The 22,986-nt window shown below is 41.1% G+C and overlaps 1 protein-coding gene and 1 non-coding gene across 8 annotated transcripts in view; both read right to left on the bottom strand.

Moving 5' to 3' along the window:
• GRIA3 (glutamate ionotropic receptor AMPA type subunit 3) overlaps nucleotides 1-22,986 on the bottom strand; it is a 284,915-nt gene that overhangs the window by 117,181 nt on the left and 144,748 nt on the right. The window lies entirely within an intron of this gene.
• On the bottom strand, nucleotides 14,433-14,573 carry LOC116583876. Its single transcript, XR_004282954.1, has one exon. It is a non-coding gene; the product is annotated as a U4 spliceosomal RNA (small nuclear RNA).

Here is a 22,986-nt window from a genome sequence, read left to right as displayed (position 1 = left end):
GCGGGACTCCATCCCAGGACCCTGGGATCATGACCTGAGCCGAAGGCAGATGCTTAATGACTGGGCTACCCAGGCGCCCCTAAAGAGAGTTTAAGTAATATGCCCGAGGCCACACAGCTCAGAAGTAGTAAAGCTGGAATTAGAACCTGAATCTGTCTGCCTCTAGAACCCATATTCTTGGCAGTACATTACATGGTTTGTTAATATGCACTAAATGTCAAACACTAAAAATTGTTCTAGGTTCTTGGAGAAGAAGAAAAAGAGGTATCTAAGGTCTGCTGGAATGGATAGAGGTTTCCTGGAGGAGATAAGGTTTAAACTGGCTCAGAGGCATGGAACCACATATTTAAATATCCTTATCGTGCTGGCATTAGAAGTTTTCCAGTCATTCACGGGCAGAGAGAGAGAGAGAGAGGGAGAGAGAGTGAGCGAATGAGAGAGCTGTTTTCAATTAATTTAAAATATGAGCCACATTTCTGACTGATTATTTATGGAGGAAATGAAAGGTTAATGAATGTCTTGAGCAAGTGATTTCTCACGCTGCCATGACACAAAATGAGCTATTAGGTATCTGCTGGGATGTATTCTTCAGTGTCCGCTGTGAGAAACCTCCCTACTGGTGACATTTGTTAACTCTGGATAGCAAGTTGGGACCATACATTTGTTGCATTTTTAATTCACTGACAACCCTCAACATAATAAAAGCAGAGGGTTTTGAGTTCTGCCAGAAAAATGAGTGAGATTCCTGAGGGCGTCTGGCAGAACTTACAGAAATAAAGCAGTAAGCCCAAAAGAAATGGGGTCTTTCTCACCAGAGGAAGGGCTTAGTGTCTTTTTGAGCAGAGGGGAGGTGCTCCCCTCTGTGTTGGGGGGAAAAGAAACATCAGTGTTGGGAGAAAAGTCCTGAATGAGAACCCAGGAGCTCAACCTTGTCATGTACTCACTGCTTGTTTATGCACAAATACTCAACGTACTCCTGCCTCCATTTCCTTATCTGTAATCTGGGATGAGGAACCTGGTCCTTCCTATCTCCTCAGTGTTGTCAAGATCAAAGTGATAAACATCTACACTCGGGGTGGGACGTGCCTCATGTAATCACAAGAAGTTAAATAACCCTGGGTGGGGTGGGGGGGCGGGGGAGGGGGTCAATCCCTAAGACATTGTGTTTCAGGTTCGGAAACGCTTGAAGCTATTGGAATATCTGCTTCCGTCCCTGCCCAGGTAGTTTGTCCAGAAGAAGCTCATTTATCTGATGGTAGCTGTCTCATATTATCACCTCATGAAACTTAGCTTACACTGGAAGGGATGGGAAAATTATCTAAAGATAGGAATCTTTAGGTGTCACAGAGCTACTGCTTCCAAGGCCCTAATTATTTCCTCATCCTTACTTCCAGCGCCTTCTTAACTCTTACTTAGCATGGAGTTCTTACCAATCTTGGTTTTGCACTTCACAGTCAAAGAAAAGCTGCAAATTAGGAAGGGTGTGTATAGAGGGAGGGCGTAATATTAGAAAGAGGCACGTTAGCAGCAAAGGATGTGACAGGCTGACTTAAAGGAGAGAGCAAACAGCATCATCCTCCTGCACAGTATCATCATGGATGCTATTGTCAAAGCCTCAGTCATCAGGGTCTGGTGGGTTGTGTTGGTAATTTCTGCTGAAAAACAAAACAAAACAAAACAAAACAAAAAAAAACAACCCACATGATACCTTTGCGGTAGGTTTCCAACAGAAATGTTCCCAGTCCTGATATTTAACAGAGTGCACTCTGATACTGTGATACCTTGAAATCTTACTTCCGTGAGGCAGCAGTGATCCTACCAATGTGAGCTAAGTGAGGCCTCCCCGCAAAAAGTGTCCTGTTTTAAACGCTCTGGGTCTTTCCCTGTTTTGCATTTTTGGTGCAGGGCTTGTGGGAGGGAGGGTGGGGTAGGAGGGCCGTGTGTGATACAATGCACAAAAGAACTAGTTAATGGGAGTGATTCTTGTGCAGTTAGTCCTCAATCTTGATTCTTGCCATCTGCTGTAGATGAACAAGGCATAAATTGTACCCTGAGCTATTTAATGACTCTGGTAACCAAGAGAATATTCAACTTTGCTTTTACAGTAATTATAATAGCTCTTTCTGAATTAGTTTCAGAACTTCAAGTAGAAAAGCTGTCTTAACAGTCTACTGTGAAATTTAAGGAGGAAATACCAAGTTTCAAAATCCTTATACCATATTCACTGTGCCTTTGTAAGAGCTGTTGGAGATGATGGATGGAGAGATATGATGGCGGATATGATAAATGTAAAAAGGAGAGATGTGTCAAATGTAGATAAAATTCATTGTTTTAAGGAGATTTATTTTTAGCCTCACAAATAGGATCTGAAAGAACAAAATGCCACGATCCCTATTCATTGAAACTTAAACAACAGTTTTGTTTGCAGATGAAAACAGCTCTTCCATACTAACTCACTGAGTTGAGCATATAGCCGAGCATTAAATTATTTGTTAAAACAACCGATGAGAGGCGCTTGGGTGGCTCAGTGGGTTAAAACCTCTGCCTTCAGCTCAGGTCATGATCCCAGGATCCTGGGATCAAGCCCCTGCATCAGCTCTCTGCTCAGCAGGGAGCCTGCTTCCTCCTCCTCTCTCTCTGCCTGCCTCTCTGCCTACTTGTGATCTCTGTCTGTCAAATGAATAAATAAAATCTTAAAAAAAAACCCAGTGGATCATGGCTACCCATTTGGGGGAAACGTTCCCTTATTGACTCCCCCATCCGCTTATCTGTGACATTGGGGGCTGGGTTTCACTGAATAGTTAAAAATAATCCAGAAAGTGCTAAAAAGATTGGTTTTCTATGTAAGAGGCCATTTCTTTTTCAATCTAATGCTCAATCTAGACATTTTCATAATTTTAGAAATTTGAAATTAAATTGCTCCATAAGACTACTTGAGAGAGGCCCACAGACCCTTTGGGAGCAAAAGCATCTGTTTTTCTATGCTTGCATTAAAAAAAAAATATGTGTATGTGGAAAAGTGTCTATGATTTTTTTCCCCCTTAGATCCATCTGGTATGCAGATTAGGTTATTTGCAGACCTAAGTATCTCCATGTTTGGATTTTCTACATTGGTGCCAAAAAAGGATCTATGTATAAAGATTGATCTTGCTTTGAGTACAGAACATGCCTTGCCGCTCACCTTAATCTGCTTCTCTTTGATTTAGGTACCCTGAGAAGTCTAGGGGGCTAGGGAGAGAAATGAGGGAGGTTGCCAGTTTTAATTTGCCCGGTTTACCTATTGTATAGGCATTTTCTCTTTTAGGAAAAACCCACATTCCTTGTGATTAAAGGGAAAACATTTTTCAGTTCCCCCTTCCATTTCTGCTTTCTTTTTTTTTATAGTTATAAAAAGATATGTTGTCCTATGGCAACCTATCTAATTTCAGCTGTGTTGGGAGTTAAATAGTGGTATGCTTCAAAAATCAGCCTCAGAATATGCCACATTTCCCAGAAGAAATCTTCCATCAGATATGATAAAAGGCATTCATTTTCTTGAATGAAAACCTCAAGCTACTAAATTGCTTTAGTCTTAGTAAACATATATCAGAAGTCAATTCTGTTAGAATTATTTTGCAATAATCTCAATCTGCACACACATGCTCTCCTTTAACTGGAAGATAGTGAGTGTTTCATCTTGCAGTCATTTGACTTGAATAAGTGTGCTGGATTAGTGAGGCAGAGAAGAGCCAATCACCCATCCCAAAGTCAGCCCAATGGCAGTGGGGGTGGGGGTGGTGTCAATGGAGAAAGATGGGCTGAAGCTTTTCATAAAGAAGGAAAATTGGAGTATAACCAAAAAATCTCATCAGCATTTATGCTGTCTAGAGGAGAAGCTTATGCAGAGAGAAGGCAATTGAATAAGGCATCAAATAAAACGCCAGGATGTGAGGATTAGAGGACAAGGATTTCACCAAAGAACATGTCTTTGGGAAGTTTCACTTACCAGACTTTAATAGTGCATTCACTATGACTGAATAGAATATACAGAAGAGTTAATGCTAAACAGCAGGAGAGGCAAAGAGAACGTACAAATGATAGGCAATACATGGCCACGAGTAAGTTAAAGGAGCAACAGATTATTCTCACTCCTGTGGATAAGGGATCATTTCAGTGCATGTTGACCTTGGGAGGGATACCTCTCTGCATTAACCCAGAAACAGTGTATCTCAAATTTCAGTCCCTCGAAGACTTCTATTATGTCCTATCCACATACTGCAGTACTATTATTTACTTCATATTTATCTTTATAGCTACTCCTTTTCTTAAATTTAGCCATGTCTAAAGCAATAATATCCATGAAACTACATACAAGAAAATAAATGCAACTGTATAGAAATAAAATATATTCATCCAGATGTCACTGAAAATCCTGTGGTATACTGCAAAGGATGGTGGGAAATAATGCCTTAAAACCATCACGTCTTTAGCAAAGAGAATGTAGATTGTGTCTCTGTCCTGATAAAATAAGGTTAATTTGCCTTGTGGTTCAAATCTTGAGTATCCCTACCTACTTAAAAGGTTCCTGAGTTTTGTAAGAGAGCAAAATGATGGACAGAGTTTTGGAGGTAACAGATAATACCTGGAACTGGGTACAAATGACAAATCTGGAAACTCTGCAAAACATCTACTAAGGCAATTTACATGTACTGCCTTCCCCAGGAAGTCCAGCAGCTTTGAGCCAATAACGAATACTTAAGTTCCACCAGAACTTCCTGTAAAATGATGTGTTTCCACACACTGTGTCTTTTCTTGGAGTACTTCATCTGGAAGATCTTTCACAGTACCCTATTTATATTTGGAAATATTCTAGATGTTTTTTCAGGTAGGTGAGGTAGGGTAATTTTAATTAGTATTCAGCCTAGAATAATACAGCAAAAAGGACGTTAGTTTCTCTTCAGCATACCCATATGTATGACTTTTGTAGTCTCTCTGAACTTGTTTTCACTATCCCCCTAAATTAGTGATAATTTATTTTACAGTACGTTTTTATTTTTCACTTTTTAAAAACAGATTTGTTTATTTATTTGAAGGGGTAGGAGCAGAGGGAGAGGGAGAGACAATCTCAAGTAGACTCCACGCTGAGAGTGAACCCAACGTGGGGCTCTATCTCATGATCTTGAGATGGTGACCTGAGTTGAAACAAGGAGTCAGATGCTTAACGGGCTAAACCACCCAGGTGTCCCTAAACAATATCTATTAAATACCAGCATTCTTCATGTATTCTTTTATGAATTTTACTGTCACTTATGTTCATACTTACAACTTTGGCTTTAATATTTATAACTTTATTCTAAATATCAAAAGGTATCCTTTTTCTTTGTAGATTTTCCAGAATCATTTGGGCCCAAAGCACTATCATCCTGGATTCCTAAGATGTACTTGGAGAATTATACAGGTGGTAATAGAAGGCTTGAGAGTGCCAGTGGACACATTCCTTGTAAATTTTTTTTTTCATTATTTGGATTAAAAAAAAAAAAGAAACGACAACATCTGGCATACAGCTGAATAGTCACTCAAATATGTGTTGTTTCCAACTATAACCACTTGGGAATATGTGGAATAATGCAGGACTTCCTTCATTCCCCCACAAGTCACATTTTCCAATCTTTAGGTATTTATCAGCATCAACAACTCTAGTAGTACACCTAAAATGACATCTTATAATGTTTTCTTTATAGATGTGATCTGAATCACCCTTAAAGCCTGGGAAAAAATTGGTATTTAAGGTGATGTACTAGAAAGAGCCAGATGGTTCTGGATTCAGAGCCTGCCGTTTACCCATTAGCTCCATACAGTGTGCAAAATTGAGCTATGGCTGGCTGGGTAGAGTATTAGAAACTCAGGTTCAGTCCAGAATGATGGAGCCTCCATGTTGGGAGGAGAGAGGGAAGAACATTTGGTGTGGGGACATGGAGAATGAGATGTTCTCCTTAGAACTCCCTAATTATGCTTCTGTGCATAAAGCTTCTGTTTATTCAATACTTCTAGCATTTGATATCCCAATCTGTGATATTTTCTGATTGTTGAAGGAAGCAAGTGAACAAATTTATATTTTCAAATAAAAGGAAATAGATCTCAGAAACCCAGTATATTTGGGGGGCCTTTGTTTTTTAGGAGAGTGGCAGATTTCTCCCTCTTCTAAGACCCATGTCATTGAAGTCTCTCTCTATTTGGCAATGGATAACAAATGATAGAGACTTCGTTCATGGCAGGCCAAACACAGAATTCTCCTAATTCTCAAATGTTTGGTTTTCTTTGGTCTTTCACACTTGCTGTTTGAATTTGGCATTATCTTCCCCACTCTGACAGCTTATCTACCTTTCTGATTCCACTGACTTGATAACAGTTCAAGCACTTCAGGCAGAATTACAGAAGTTCAGCCCCAAACAGGTGGATCCTGAAGGGAATTTTGTGAGCCAGTTATTAAGCCATTAGTAACTTGAAATCAGCCATGGTAGGAGTATTTACAGTATAGACATCAGCCAACATGATAAATCAGGGCTTTTCCCCCTTGAGAGCCAGTTTACCTGCATAGCACACCCACATACCACTGGACTCAAAAGGAATAGGGATTGATGTCCCTAGTGGATGGAAGAGTTACCTCACTTAACCACATTTCATTCATCTCTTCTTCTAATGGACATTTGTTGAGTGTCTGCTCTGTGCCAATCCTAGGGCCAGATGCTGGGGAGACAGAGGTCACTAAAACCTGGTCCCAAGCCTGGAGGATCTCAACACCAGAGGAAGAAAGACTGACAAATTAACAGACAATTACAACCCAGCGGGAGAAGTATGAGGACAGAAAAATGTACAAGGTACAACTGAGGAGAGCATGATTAACTCATAACCCACTTGAGATAGAAAAGGAACCAAGATGCCCTTCAACGGACGAATGGATAAGGAAGATGTGGTCTATATACACTATGGAGTATTATGCCTCCATCAGAAAAGATGAATACCTAACTTTTGTAGCAACATGGAAGGGACTGGAAGAGATTATGCTGAGTGAAATCAGTCAAGCAGAGAGAGTCAATTATCATATGGTTTCACTTATTTGTGGAGCATGACAAATAGCATGGAGGACAAGGGGAGATGGAGAGGAGAAGGGAGTTGAGGGAAATTGGAAAGGAAGGCGAACCATGAGAGACTATGGACTCTGAAAAACAATCTGAGGGTTTTGAAGGGTGGGGGGGGTGGGAGGTTGGGGGATCCAGGTGGTGGGTATTAGAGAGGGCATGGATTGCATGGAGCACTGGGTGTGGTGCAAAACCAATGAATACTGTTATGCTGAAAAGAAATAAAAAACAAAACAAAACAAAAAAGAAAAAAAAAAAAGAAAGTGCTTTGTCTCCAAACTAAATACCTAAACAAATTTTTCCTGTGGTTTTTATAAGTGGGAATCTGACAAACAGGTAACTTAAAGAGGATGCTATTTTGAAAACAGAGTGATGTCTTTCAGAGGGCTATTTCTCTTGATTTCAGAAGAGCCTCATTGTTTTACAGTGCTTACACACTAGAAGAAAGATTTTTATTTAGGCCAATACAGGCATTTGTTGTGATGGCAGCCAGGGTTGGCTCCAGAAGAAATTGTGATTGAAATGATGGGTTGAAAAAGTTAAGTTAGAAGGGGTCTAAGTGGTTATGCAGTAAATACAATGGGATCTGCTAAGGGCAATGTGTTCCAGCTTTGCCAGTTACAAGCTGTGTAACCATGGGTGAGTTACTTAACCTCTCAGACTTAGTTTTCCATCTGTAAAACAGAGAACATAATAGTTGATAGGAAGTTGAGTCGGGTGGTCAAGAGCGCAGGGTAGACTGCCTGGTTTAGACTCCCTACTTTGCCCTTTCATAGCTGTGTAACTTAAACTTAAACTGTGTTTCAGTATACTCATCTTAAATATGTCTGTCATTAGTACCTACTTCATAGAGTTGCATCAAGGAATAAATGAAATAATGCACCTATGGTTCTTTTTTTTAAATTATGTTCAGTTAGCCAATATAAAGTACATCATTAGTTTTTGATGTAGTGTTCTCAATGATTCTTTAGTTGCTTATAATACCCAGTGTTGATCACATCACCTGCCCTCTTTAATACCCATTATTCTTAACATAGTGCCTGATGCTTATCCCATATTTGTTGTGTTTTCCCTTCCTTATTCCTATTGTAATGCTCCCTCCCACCATCCTTTTCCACAGAAATCACATCTGTCCTTCAAGGCCTGCTCCTATGCAGCCTCTTCCATGAAGGCTTCCCTGATTTCATGTCCCTTATTCTCACAATGTACCAAAGTGGTTTCCTGCTGCTGTGGGGGTAAGGGAGATAGAGAGGCATCAGAATTTGGTGCAGAGTGGGTATTGGAGCCACTGGTCAGGATAGCATGGGGTTGGAAGTGCAAGGAAAGAGCTGAAGTTTGCATGCAGGGTTCAGGCATTTGAATGGAGGGTAAATGAATGACAGGAATTGGGGAGGGGGTAAACCAGCAACAAAGTAACCCACACTATCATCCTCCACCGCCCTCTCCTTTCCTGACCCAATGCTGATTAGGACCAGGAATCCAAACTACACAGAAATCACGGTTGAGAAGGGGGAGCTGGAGGTGGGACAGTGTTCTGCCCAGAGACAAAGAAGCCCCCACAGGCCATTACTGAACTGAACATGTGTAGTCATCACAGTGTTGTAGCACAGGAGAGAATGGGGGTTGGCAGTGGACAGGGAGAAAGGGGAGAGCAGAAATTTGGTAGAGTCTGTAAGACAGATCTCTCCTCTGCATGGTAGACATTTGCCCGGGAGTCTCGGGCTGCCCCACACTGAGAGAAACAACGGGTCCTTGGCTTTATCCATGCTGCATTTCAGGAGCAAGGAGGCAAAATAATTCCAGGATTTCCCATTTGATTCCACATAGGGCTTGGGGACAGAGAGAACACGAGGAACGTCATTCACATTCTTTGGAGATCCTGGCTATCGGAAGGTCTTAAGACAGTATTTCTCAAAGTATGTGTTGTGGGGGATAACCCAGAGAATGTAGGAAAATGCAGGCACTTGGGCACCTCTCTGGAGAGTCTGATTCAGAAAGTCTAGGTCAGAGCCAGGGAGTTTGCTTTTGACACTCAGTTGATTCTGATGCACACTGAAGTCTAGGACTATCTTTCCATATGATAATAAATGCACTTTGAAAAGCTAATAAGATCTTCAATTATGGGATTCTCATGAAAGGGGTTAAGAAGGGAGACACTGGGTTTATAGGGTGCTTCTTTCAAAAGCTTCCATGGGAAGGGTGGCAGAGGAGGGCAGCATGAAGACACTCACTCAGACTCCTGGGACAGGAGCCAAAGGAAGAATCTCTGACAGATTCTTGTTTTAGACAGGACTGCCCCAGAGGCGGACTCTTGAGACAAAGAATCGAGGGCCAGTAGTTGGGATTCCAAGAAGCTTTGGTAGGGGAGTGAGAAAATGAGAGAGCAAAGGGAAAGAAGCCAGTCCAGGGACATTCCTGAGCAGGTTGGCTCTGAGTATCTCTGAGAGTGGTGTGTGAGGGCTGGGAAACTGGAGGCTTTGTCCTTCACTCTCCATTCAATGTTGGCTGATAGCTTCCATCAGGAATATTAATTCCTTCCCTGGGCTGCTGTTGTTTCTTTTTTTTTTTTTTTAATTTTACTTACTTATTTGAGAGAGAGAGAGAATGAGCAAGCAGGAGCTGGGGGAGGAGCAGAGGGAGAGAGAGAGAGAAGCAGACTCTGTCCTGAGCAGGAAGTCCACCATGGGGTTTGATCCCAGGACCCCAAGATCATGACCCAAGCCAAAGGCAGATGCTTAACTGACTGAGCCACCCAGGTGCCCCCTGCCCCAAACTTCTGACTTTCTCACTCTCAGGCTGGGAGAAAGGCTTCCAGTGGAGAATAACACGTGCTTGCAATAGGAAGCTGCTGGAGTGGGTAAAAAAGGCTAGTGCCAAGGGGCCATGGGTAGGACATCCCCAGCACCTGTTACAACTGTCGTGATCCTTAAGTCACACATACTGCATCCTAAAGTTTACATATTGCTTTGTCGAGCATCATTGCGACGGATGGAAAAATAAAACAAAATATGAGGTAAGCAGGAGAGCATCACGGTGGTGGGAGTGGACCCTGGAGTCAGACTGACCTAAGGCACCAGTTCTTCCTCTTCGTTAGCCAAGTGGCCTTGGGTAAGTCATTTTACCTCTCTGAATCTCAGTTTCCACATCTAAAATAGGAATCATAATGGCACCTACCTCATAAGGCTACTGTGAGGCCTAAGTGAAGAAATGCATTTAAAGTTTCTAGCAGAGCATGTGATATTTAAAGGGATTCAACCAATATTGCTTCCCTCTCTCCCATCCCTATATCTTTACTTATCTCATGTACCCCATAGCACAGAGCCCCAGTGTTTGGCACCAAGGTGATGCTTAATAGATGTTTCAAACATGGAAGGCTTAAAACCACCTTGGAGAAAAGTCCAGATTGCTTAGGAAGTGGTATAAGAAGGTGCCATTTAAAGTAATATAAAATTGAGAAAAGTGTATTGAGGGGATGGGCATTGAACAAGTTCAGACACAGGGAAGGCTCTCTCTTGGAGAGGAAGATGCCTTGTAGACTGGATTTTGAATGATCAGGGGCAGGGGACTGTTGCTGGCAGAGAGAAGGGAGAAGAAGAGCCCTTGTGGGAAGATGCCTTGGACTAAGGCCTGGTGGTGGGAGAGAACAGAAGACGTTTAAACACAAGCTCACATTTATTGAGCATTTACCATGTACATGGCATGGTGGAAACTGATTTTTCACAGGCTTTACCTAATTGGATCCTCACCACAACTTTTGAAGGTAGTATTAATTTCATCTTCCATGTCAGGAAACCGAAGCCCAGAGAAGGTGGGTAACTTGCCCGAGGCCTCACAGGCAGAAAATGATGGAACCTGGAGTCACAATCAGATCTGTCTGAATCCAGAGCCCAGTCACTGGGTGATTGCAGCTCTACTAATGATTAGTGATCATAAGAACTATATTATGACTGTGGGATGATCAGCTCCCACTATGAGCTTAATACAACAAGACTAAGGACCTACTGTTATTATGTATTATTGCCTAAGGGGGGAGCAGTTATGGCCTGAATCTTTGGAAATTCTCCTTTTTGTGGGGCATCCTGGGAATTTCCCTTTAGTTTCCCCTAATTATTTCTCAAAGCTGTGGGCCTGGTTCATATGATCCTAACTCCAATTTTTGATTCCTTCTCAGAGTACAACATGGGTTGTCATTGTTTCATCGTGAGCTGCACTTATGATGAATGCTGGATAATCAGAACAAAAGCACAGAAAAAATAATTAGGGGGAACCAAAGGGAAGAGGCTCATAGTCTTGAATAAGAGACTGTGCAAGAGGTTTCTAGGACTCAGTCCCTGAAGCTCTGATAATGTATTTTGATCCTTGTCTGCATGCAGATGAATGAGTCCATCAAATGAAAGGCAGTTTGTCACAGTCCAGGTTATTTAGCTAGTTAATTAAAAGTCTGAGTAAGCTGGTGTCTCTCTGCACTGGGCTCTGAAGATACCAAACCTATGTCCTGACCAGGCAAGTTAATTTAAAATAAGTGACCTCAATTGGGTAATGGTTGCAAGTTCAAATTCAAGAATTGCTATAATCAGTCCCAGATGGATCTTAATTGTTCTTTCAGGAAACAGAGTGGGGAAGGGGGAAAGAGAAATGCCCAAGCCCAAAGTAAAGGTTATTAGCCATACCTTTTGAACGCAGGGGAGATGATGGGGGCAGGGTATATGTACTGTGTGTAACAGAATATTGCTGCTTTTCCAAATGCACCCTTCCAGAACCAGTATGTAAAATGGGTCTAGCTCTTTTTCAAATAAGATCTAAAGAAACTGAGATATCTGAACCATGTGGTCTCAGGCAAGTTATTTAACCTTCTTATGTCTGTTTCTCATCTATGTAATAGAGAAAATGCTATTCACCCTACCTACCTCTGAAGTTCAAAGGAGATACATTGCAAAAAAAAGCTTTGAAAAAATGTGGAAAGTTCTACGGGGCAGTGTATATTCTTGCTTTAAGCCAGGAGAGTTTCCCGATCAAAGATTTTTGATTTGAGAGTAGAAGGCCCTATGTATGGACCTCTTTTTATTTTTCCTTGAGACTCTGTCATAAACCAGGTACCTTCTAAACGACACCTCTTGAAAGGTGAAAGGGTCACAATGAGTGGTATGTTCAGCCTCATATCTGTGTGGTGGTGTGTGATGTTCTAACTTCTTGGGAGGTGTACCCATGGAACTGAAAATGATTTTAGCTTTGTGGGTTTTCAGAAGAAGTCAGATTATGAAATTGGATCCTTTTCCATTCACGTTAAAATCTTAGACTTGAAATTACATGCTAGCAAAGCCCTGTGGTAGCATAAGGTCAGTTTCCGTCACAGTGAAAGCAGGATTGCATTATCCCCATTTTTTTTTTATATGAATGCTTGGGTTTCCCTACAGTGTTCTGATGCATTCTAATTGCCCATATCTTCCCCAGCCCTGGAAGTCAAATTAATAAGAATTTGTATAGTGGTAAAAATAATATAAGCCCAAATTCCTAACCTAGTACAAAGCCTTGGAAGACCAAGAATTTGACCACATTGGGTCGCACTAATGACTGCCTTTCCCCCCACTTGATTCCACTTTTAAAGGGAATTGTATTGTGCTACGCATTTGAGTCCCTCTTAATGGAATATAAGCATCTAAGACAGATTTACAGCCTATGCCTACTGACAGTAATCACAACTGTTTATCCTGCAAGCCTAAACAAAACTCATTTGAGGGGCTTGGTTTTAAATCAGAGTCTGCGTTCTGCCTTGTTAGATGAACCAAGCAAGTAATGGAGTTGTGTCTCCCAGAATTGTATTGTTATTGAAGGGCTGTGCCTTTTGCTGAAAAGAGCTTGAGGTCATAATGAACAAATAAATGAACAAAAAAGCCTGGCTCCACATTACCCTTCATCACTGGGAAACACTCATCCATGGTAGGGAGCAGAAGAGGACAAAGCTCTGCGAGGATTTTGCAAAGGTTTAAGTGATAGGCTGAAACCCCCTTTCTAGAAATCTTCCTGGGGAGTTCCAGTAGCACATGCAGCATGAATAAAAGACATAATATGCGGTGTGTAGGACTGGTGATTATTCTCCAAGTGATAAGTGTCAGAACTTTTTATTTCTTTTTTACTAAAATGTCAAGAAGCTATTTGTTTAATGCAATAGATCTTATTGAGCACTTACTAGGTTCCAAACTGTTTTGGGATTACACCAGTGAACAAAACACAAAAAACCCTGCCCTCATGAAGCCTAGACTCTAGTTGGGTTGGCTAGTGATTGCTCCATCCTGTGAATTCCTAGGTGGTTTCCAGCTCATCTTTCTCAGGCTACTAATGATGTATTGATTTAGGCATGTGTTCTGCCATCCTGATTAGACTCTAGATCCTTGAGGGCAGGGCCTCAGTTTAAACTCGTTTTATCATTCAGCACAGTGCCCTGTGGGCATGTATTCAATCAATGTTTGTGGATGATGGGAATAAAGACAATTGGAAATACAAGGAGGAAGAGTGAGAAGTGACTTTAGCTTCAAATGTTATCTTTCTCGGGTAGTATGTTTTGCTATGAACAGACTATCTTAACTTATACACTAATTCCAGATAGTTGGGTGGGAGTGGGATGGGGTGAGGAAGCTGGTGGTCTATTCAGGGGAACCCATCTGCAGATTTCTATTTGGCCCATGTATTGGCATAATCTCGGGTGGTGTGCCGTGAGGAGTATGGGCTCTAAAATCAGATCTGGGTTTAAATCCTTGCTTTTTCACCTCAGTCAGTATCTTCACTGTAAAATGGTAGTGTGGTTTAATCCCTAAGTAGAAGCCTCTCATTTTGGAGACCATATTATTACATTTCTTGGTGGAAAAATCCCATTTCTTGGGGATTGAAAGGTCGTGACGAAAGGTAGAGTCATGTTTTGGCCAATACAGCCCATATTCTTCTTGGTATCAAGTTTCTACCATTCTGTTTTATGACATCTGAGCTGGTCTTAATATCCTAATTGGCACTACTTATTAGCACTCACTCTGACAAGTAGTAAGTGGTGTTTATCACACCTATGCAAATAGAAACTTCCACTTTCTTCCACCAAACCAGATGAAGAATTGAGTCCTTGAAGACTCAGTTCAACAAATAATCAGGAGAAGGACTCCCTGATCTCAAAGTCAGGCTGAAGGAGACGTGTTTCTTCTGCATTCCAGGAGGATCTGTGTGCCCTTTATCGCACTAGACCACTATCATCTGTTTACTCTACTGCTTCCCTACTAAACCATGAGCTCCTAAATGGCTGCAACCATGTGTTTTACTTGATTTTTATTTTTTTCTTTGAACTGCTCACTAGTTCTTATCCAGGACAACAGAAATAGCCAGAGTGAATAGGAATGTTGTCTTGCTTTCAATTAGCAATAATCGCACCTCGGATAAACCTCATTGGCTATGATACTGCCACTGCGCAAAGCTTTCAAGGAGAGCTTGAAACCATCTCCTTAGATTTCAGCAGATCTGCTGGAAGGGATTGTGCGTAGAGCCTCCTGTTTCCTTTTTTCATGCAGTTAAGAAGATAAAGCCATTCACTTGTTTCCCCCGCTTCAAGTAGTATTCCTGTATATGTAGATTCTATGAAGAGGACACTTGAGTAATGGGTCCTTTTCAGTTTTCATAAAGAATCAAGTCTGAGCTAGTTTTTACACAGAAAGCCTTTGTTAGATATGTTGGGTTCTGTTGAAATGAGATTGCAAATGGAACTATCCCTGTCCTCCTCTGGACGAGAGTAAGGGGAAATTCATCACCATCTGACAAGTTTTCAGCTAAACTCTGAGCAAAGCAAATAATATGGAACTCATGAAATCAGTTTGTAAATTGAACAGCTTTCACTATGTTTGGAGAAACCATACATTTTTCTCTTGGTTCATAGATCTTCCAGTATCTGGATCATTATTAACATAGATAGCCCTTTTTCTTTACAAATAGTTTGATGGCAAGATTGCCATGCGTGCATTGACATGACTTAAGTTAAGATAATGAGTTTCGGGTCACTGAGTGGTAAGGGCCATGAAAGAAAAGTGGGTAGGATTTCATGTGTATTGTCTTTTGAGGGCTCTCGGTCACTGGCTATAGTTTAGCAAACAGGGTATTGTGGTGGAGGCTGCAGGGGACAGAGTCGCTGGGGAAGGAGACCCCTGGGAAGTTTTCTCAGGCAAAAAATGCCCTCCCATTTAGTTGCAATATTCCACAATTAGTACTTTATCTTCAACAGGCTGGGTGTGAGAAGCGTTCTGGGGAGGAGATGAGAATGACATTGCCCTTCCCTTATGAAAGCAAATGCTTGAGGATTCCGGGAGGGACCTGCCGCCACCTGCTATTGGTGTAGCAAATGCAAAGGAACTAAAAGCTCTGTTGAGAGATACACTTTCCTGTCACTCTCTCTGAGTGGCTTGGTGGTCGTTGCCATGGACACCAAATAGCAAAAGGGTTTGGGTCAGAGTTTGAAGGATTGCGCTGTGCTTGAGTGGGTGAAACTAAAATTAAGTTAATGCATGTACAAAGAAGGTGTGTTTCTCTCCTTTGTGCCTTTGAGAAAACTGCAACAAAGCAGTCTGTCAAGCAACAATTGATTTTATATTGGCCAGGGAAGGGCGAGGAGGAGCGATTTATTGAGTAGGAGGTTCTCAAGTTAAGCACAGGCAGTAGTTTGAAATAGGTCAAAAGAAGTGAAAAGGACTTGTCAGAGCTGTTGAGGACATAGCAGCGAAGGAACTTAAAAATTGTCATTAAGAAGTTTTTGATACTATCTTCTTTGACTGTCTAGTCCCCTGATGCAGTGTTCCTGGGTCTTCATCTCTCAATCTAAGACACAGTGTTACTGAGGTCCTACTCTATTTTGGTTCTTCCCTCTTATTTACCTCTGTGAGTGTGTGTGTGTGTGTGTGTGTGTGTGTGTGTGTGTGTGTGTGTTTTAGATAATATCATTTTAAGGTTCTGATTTGCACATTGGTTCACCTAGTTCTGTGTCCCCATTCTTAAGACTGGCAGGCACATTGTCTGGCAACATTGAACTTTGAAAGAGATGGCACCCTTCCTGCCTCTGTCCTCAATAATGATCCACTTATACCTACAGCTAGAATTTCCACTGTTGGGGCAATTAAAGGCACGAAAACATCCGAAGTTAAAACATGGAAATTTTAATACAATACCCATGTTTAGGAAAGTCCTTTTTGGTCCACAAAATCATAATCAAAGCACCTGCCACCCCTTAGTAAGACTCATAGATCCAGACATTTAAGGTGACTCCCCCACTTCAGTCTCCCTCTTCTTAGATGCACCTCAGATTATAGAAGAAACTTAGATCCTTTTTGAGTTCTCAGGCTCAGTGACCACACGTTCTTTTTCCTTGTTCATTTTCTCCTCCTTAAGACATGAGGTGCAATGACTCTTATGCTTGATATGTGTAGACTTGCCCTCTCTGAGGATCTTAGAATACTTGAGAGAAATAGTCTGATTCATCTTGTCACCCTGTCAGGTAAGGAAGTCTTCTTATATTTTATGGCCGGAGTCACTAAAATGATGAAAGGTGAGGTGGCTGTACAAGGTCACATGGTGATCTTGAGATAGAACTCAGCCAACTTTTGGGTCTTTGGCCTAGCACTGGATTACTTCAGAAGATATTTGTCAACTGCTATTCTTTTCCCAAGTAAGGCATTGCGGGGGCTCATGTGTATTTGGAAGGCTCTTTGGTAGCTATATTTATTTTTAAAGGTTGGAGAGAGACTAGTGGTACCTGGCTACTTCTTTCTTCCCCTTACCTCTACCTCTAGTGACATGACAGTAATTGTCACCAATCTCCCAAGTCCTGGTTCTGGCCTGTTGAAAGGAACCCCCTTACTTGGTACTTTGTTATAACCTCTGGGCAGAGAAAGATCTGGACTGGGGGAAGGCTGCCCCAACAGACACAAGATTTGACTGGAAGGGCCAATGGGTGGTTGGTAACAAATTGACTAAGGACTCTTTCCCACACTCCATCTTATCAAAGTCCAGACCTTGGCATGGATCAGTTAATTATCATTGCCTTTCAGTGTTAGGGCAGTAAAGAACTTGAATTTGCATATTTTATTTTATTTTTTAATCACTGCACTTATTTTGCTTGGTGTCTCTCTATAGGAAATCCCAGAAATCTAAATTATTTTAAACATAAGGGTCCTGTGGCAATGGGAACAATAATTAGCTTTTGCATTGCTGTTGTAAACTGTGGTTCTTGCAGCCCTTATGAAACTGTTTGTTACAGCATCTGTTAGAATCTAGGACAAGGCTCCTGTAATCATGCAGCTGTGTGATGAACCTTCTAATTGCTACATTTTTGTTGCTCTTAATCTGGGTAAATTTCCTAATAAAGCATGATGATGATTCTAAAAAATTCATTAATGTTTACAAGGCAGTTATTCTAATGCATAGGATTTAGTCAACCTCTCAGTGCCTGCAAAGGCTTACCCAGCACATTCACTGTGTAAGCCATACAAAGGAACAGGTATCAAGGTGTTTTCCTCCCATGCTAACTGAAAATGTACTCTTTGCCTGTGGAGGGGTGAAAGAGCTATGTATGGTCAATGTGTCCTTTCTATTTTTTTTAAAGACCTGCAGTCTCACTTGATTAAGTGATGGGATCAACTCAAAACAAAAGAAAATATTTGTATTAGTTTTATTGTTGCATTTTAATTTGTTCATATCTTTAAAAGTTTGGAATAAGTTACCAGGCTTAATCCTAAAATATTGGTTTTAATAGATGGGGGAGAAGACCTTTTGATGGAATAAATTTTTTATTGATTATTTTTATTAACATATAAAGTATTATTTGCCCCAGGAATTCAGGTCTGTGAATCGTCAGGCTTACACATTTCACAGCACATACCCTCCCCAATGTCCATAACCCAAGCACCCTGTCCCTAACCCCTACCCCCCAGCAACCCTGAATTTGTTTTGTGAGATTAGGAGTCTCTTAGGGTTTGTCTGCCTCCTGATCCCATCTTGTTTTATTTTTTTCCTTCCCTACCCCCAAACCCCCACTCTGCCTCTCAAATTCCTCATATCAGGGAGATCATATGATAATTGTCTTTCTCTGATTGACTTATTTCACTCAGCATAATACCCTCTAGTTCCATCCACATCATTGCAAATGGCACGATTTCATTTCTTTTGATGGCTGCATAGTATTCCATCATATATATATATATATATATATATATATATATATATATATATCACATTGTCTTTATCCATTCATCTGTTGATGGACATCTAGGTTCTTTCTACAGTTTGGCTATTGTGGACATTGCTGCTATAAACATTTGGGTGCACGTGCCCCTTTGGAGCACCACGTTTGTATCTTTAGGATATATACCCAGTAGTGTGATTGCTGGGTAGTAGCGTAGCTCTATTTTCAATGATTGAATAAATTTTTACTGTAATCTACTCTACATTGCTATGTGTGAAGGACACATGAGCAGGAGTATGACAGTGGATAAGGTTATAACAGGGACCTTATGATAGGTTTGTGATGAACAAACTGCAGTTAATCAGAAGCCAACTACCAGAAATTCCTGACAGGAATTTTCCCCAGTCATATTCCAGATATTATTTTATCATTTTTCAAATATAAGGACTGATGTGATATTTGCCTATACACAAGTGCATAACTTTCATTAACCAGAAAATCCTATTAACGGGCGCATTTGTTAATCTGTACTCTAAGGAGAGAGGTAAATGATAAACTTCCAGTTGTTTACTGGCCTTGGGGCATAGCATCTCAACTCCCCCCTCCATCTGTGTCTCCAAGGCTAAGCAAAGCTTACTGATACTGAGGTTTGCAAGAGTCACAGTCAGCAAAGAAACATTCTGTGATGGCCAGCAGCCTGGCCATCTGAGAAAGCAGGAAAGTTGACTCACATAGTTTTAGATACTTATCATACTCTGCCTTCCAGAATGATTGTATTGCCTTATCACCCCTACTAGTATAGCATGAAAGACATGTCTTCCCCCCTGCCCATTTCTAGAATGATGTATGGTAGCATGGGTTGGGATTCAATATTTCTCGAATTGCCTACCCTGTTTTTCACCGCTCTGAGAATCATAGCCTGTTGGACCTCAGAGGGACCATCATATAGAACACAGTCATTTTACAGTTTAGGAAATGGAGGCACAGAGGGATTAAGTGACCCCTTGGAGTTCTACAGCTTGGGGCTAGAACCCAGGTCTGCCTCCAGGCCTCTGTACTCCTCTTTATAAAACTCTAAGATGTCTCCAGTCATCCCAAGGAATCCATGAGGTTCCCTAATGAAAATTAATTCAAATTTGTGTTGATTTTTTAAAATAAAATCCTCAAACCTCATAGGAAATAATCAAGCAAATAATTAGACACAATTTTTTAAAATAAGGGGAGGGAACTGTTGGTTGAACAAGAGCTGTTTCTTTTTGAGACCAAACCTTCTATCATCTGAAATAAACAAGTGTCTTGCTGTTTCAAAGTAATGATCTTGAATGAGTTTTTTCTCTTTATTTTCCCAGAGGGGATTTGTTTCTAAATAGTCACAAAGCCAGTCTAGCCAGTCTAGTGTGAAGTATGACCAGAGAATCAGACTATCCTTTTTAATAAGCTGAAGATAAAATCTCTAAATATAGAGTGGGGTGTCTGCTACTAACTCTTAGGATAAATATCTTTGCAGCTTAGGGAACAAGTTTGTTTAAGGCTGCCAGTGAGTGCTGAAATCGCCCAACACCTGGAAGACCTTTATTGCAAGTATAAGTGTGTGGCTCTGCCCATTCACGTAGGGTCTGGAGGCCAGATGTTAAGCTGGATTTAAGAGAAACAATGTCAGCTGTCAGTATCTTTAAGAAATCCAACCGTAAGTTCTGTTTTTGGGACACTGTTATGCAATTTTGTGGTGCATTTTTGATTCAGAATATTTATTAAGGTACAATATATGTTAAGTAATCGCTTTAAATCATCATGTCAGTAGGGTAAGAAATAGAGACCACAGGACATCATAATTGGTGAAGTAATTGAGAAAGGTCCCTGAAAAGGATGTATGAGGCAGCCAATTTCATTTCAGGGAGAAAACTTGAATGGCTGGATGTGGGAAAAGAAATGGAACATCTTGTAAAATACATCAAGAGATGAAGAAAGGCCAATGAGTTTGTTTGGTTATCTATGTCTGGAAGTATGGCCATTAGGAGACTGGGAAGAAGGGAGAAACAAAGAGAAATGTGGCCTCTCTCTCTCTCTCTTTTTTTAATTGGGCCTTACCATGTTCCTGGGGTAAGAAGATGGAAAGACATAGGTCTTGGAAACACTTTGACGTTACATTCTCTGATGAATTAACTCATATGCAAAAATCAGCTGTGGGTTTTTCTAATTCCTTTTATTCTACCAGCACATATGTACCTTGTCTTTATTATGTTATTTTACATTTGTTGAGATATGCTGCTCTCTCATTTGATTTACATTACTAGGGGCTGTTACGGATCTTAAAAGGGAAAGAAGAAGAACTTTTGTTTCTTCTCCTAGTGCCTAGTATAGTACTCTAATATAAGCCCTTGTGTGAGGTTAACCTCAGAACAGTTGATTGACCCTTGCCTTGGAAGTGTTCCATGTAAATTACAAAGCCTGTTCCAGAGGTCTGATCCTTTTGCCTTCTTTTTTTTCTTCATGACTTACCTCCTAATTGTGCAGTGATTTCTTAGATAGGTAAGCAATTATTTCTCCATTCTAAGAGATCCCATTCTGTGTGGCCCTTGTTTCTCTATCATGGGGATACAATCTCAGATACCCTTAGAAATCCAGGTAAATAACACCTACCAAATCCCTTATGTGTCTTTTTGTTTAAAGATTCTGAAATACTTCTCATTTAGTCCACCTGTAGTCACAGGCTGGTAAATAAAGAGTGCCTTGCTTTGGTTCAAGGGGTCTCCAGTGTCACTGTACTATCTCCTATCCAGTACCAGCCCACCATATATCTGAAAGTCATGGAAGACATAGAACTAAGTGTGAAGTATAGGACCACTACCATATAATGGAAGAAAAATGTTTAGCTCTCAGCTTGTAACTATGCCTCTGAAAGGAGGTCTCTAGAAGAACTCTGGAAGTCTAAGCATAGAGCATCTTTCTTAGACAAACCTTAGTGTTGAAAAGGAATTGACCAGGGGCTCCTGGGTGGCTCAGTTGGTTAAGCATCCAACTCGTGATTTTGGCTCAGGTCATGATCTCCGGGTTGTGAGATGGAGCCCCACATCGGGCCCTGTGCTCAAAATGAAGTCTGTTTGACATCCTTTCTCACCCTCTGCCTCTGTCCTACCCCCCACCCATGCTCTCCCCCCAAAATAAATAAATAAAATCTTAAAAAAAGAAAGGAATTGAACAAACATAGTTCTTGAGAGTATGTTGTGGCAGTGGGCATGGAAAGGAGGAGAAAATTGAATAATTTATTTCTCTTTCACTGTCCCTCCAGACCCATAATTTATCTTAACCGTGTCCCCCGACCATCTTCTCCTTTGGAATTTGGATAGGGTAAAAAGGAATATCTATGGAATAAAACAAAAGATATTAAAGTAGCAGGAGGATTCTCTGGAGTAGCCTGTACCCACCTCTGAGAGACAGAAGTAGGATAAAAATCTTCCAAGAGTGATGGGCATATCACTCTCTATCCCAGTTTTACCAGATACCTGATTAACTTCCCATAGCATCTTAGCTAGTCAGGAAGAGATTCTATTACTGTGAAAAAGCACCCTCCCTAATCTGCCTCACCAAACAAATATGATAGATGACTGGAAGAGCTACATTTATACTGAATGAGCCTAGAGTGTTCAGAAAAACCTACTCTTCTGGAATAAACTGGACATTTTGACAGAGCATTTATGTTTTTAGGTATGAGAGATATAGGTGAATAGGAGCAGGCTCACCCCTAATGTTTTTGAACCCATGGCAGGAATACAAATGGAGGACCACATACCCTATATTTAAATGTTAAAATGTCCAAAAACAAGGTATGCCTTGGCCTGCTTGAGTATTTCCCTGTCACCCCAAATAAAGAAATAAACTGAGGCAAGCTCAAATGGCCAGAAATTGAGTTTGTTCAGGAATAGCAGAAGAAGTACTATTCTAGGAAATGCAAACTGTAGCATGCGTCAGGTGAGTCTGTCTAGGGTATGGGGTAGGCAGTATTTGTGCACAAGGAGTGCAAAGAGTGAGGAAGTCTGGTCAGTGTCCCAGCAATAAGTTCATTGGCTTGAGGCTGAAAAGAGATTCTTGATGGATATTCATTGGTCAGGAGAGAGGTTCTGGTTTTCTGTGAAGTCAGGCATTTATGGGAGATTAGTCCTCTCAATTATTAAGTTTCATTTTCCTGAAGGCACATGCATGAGATTTTCCATTTCAGATCCTCTAGTTCCATTTTAGATTGAAATCCTTCACACACCCAAAGCTCTGCGGGCCATGCCCTTGAAATAGATCAGAATGCTCAAGGACTCAGGCTCTCTCCCAGGCCAGAGCTACTACTTGTGAGATCCACACAGTCTGCTGGGGCAGAGCAGGATGGGATGGAATCGGAGTCCTGGGCTCAGAACTCCTGCCTTGTGGCTGGACCCACCTGAAACTGGGAAGGGGTGGACCTGTCAAACTCTCCAAGAAGCCAAGACAGCAAGTTGCCAGCCCCAAGCCTCACTTTTCTGACTTGGAGTTGCCAAGAAATTCCACATGTCTTCCAAAACTACATCATTCAAGTAGTACAGAGGGAGAGAGGGCAGTTATCTGGAGAAACATATCTGCCAAGATTCTTTGCTTAGGGTGACTTGAGGAGGCCAATTGTAAACAAAATTAGTCGTTTTTGGA

Source organism: Mustela erminea, chromosome X (assembly GCF_009829155.1).
Source record: "Mustela erminea isolate mMusErm1 chromosome X, mMusErm1.Pri, whole genome shotgun sequence".
Taxonomy (NCBI): domain Eukaryota; kingdom Metazoa; phylum Chordata; class Mammalia; order Carnivora; family Mustelidae; genus Mustela; species Mustela erminea.
This window is presented reverse-complemented; position numbering and strand designations above follow the sequence as displayed.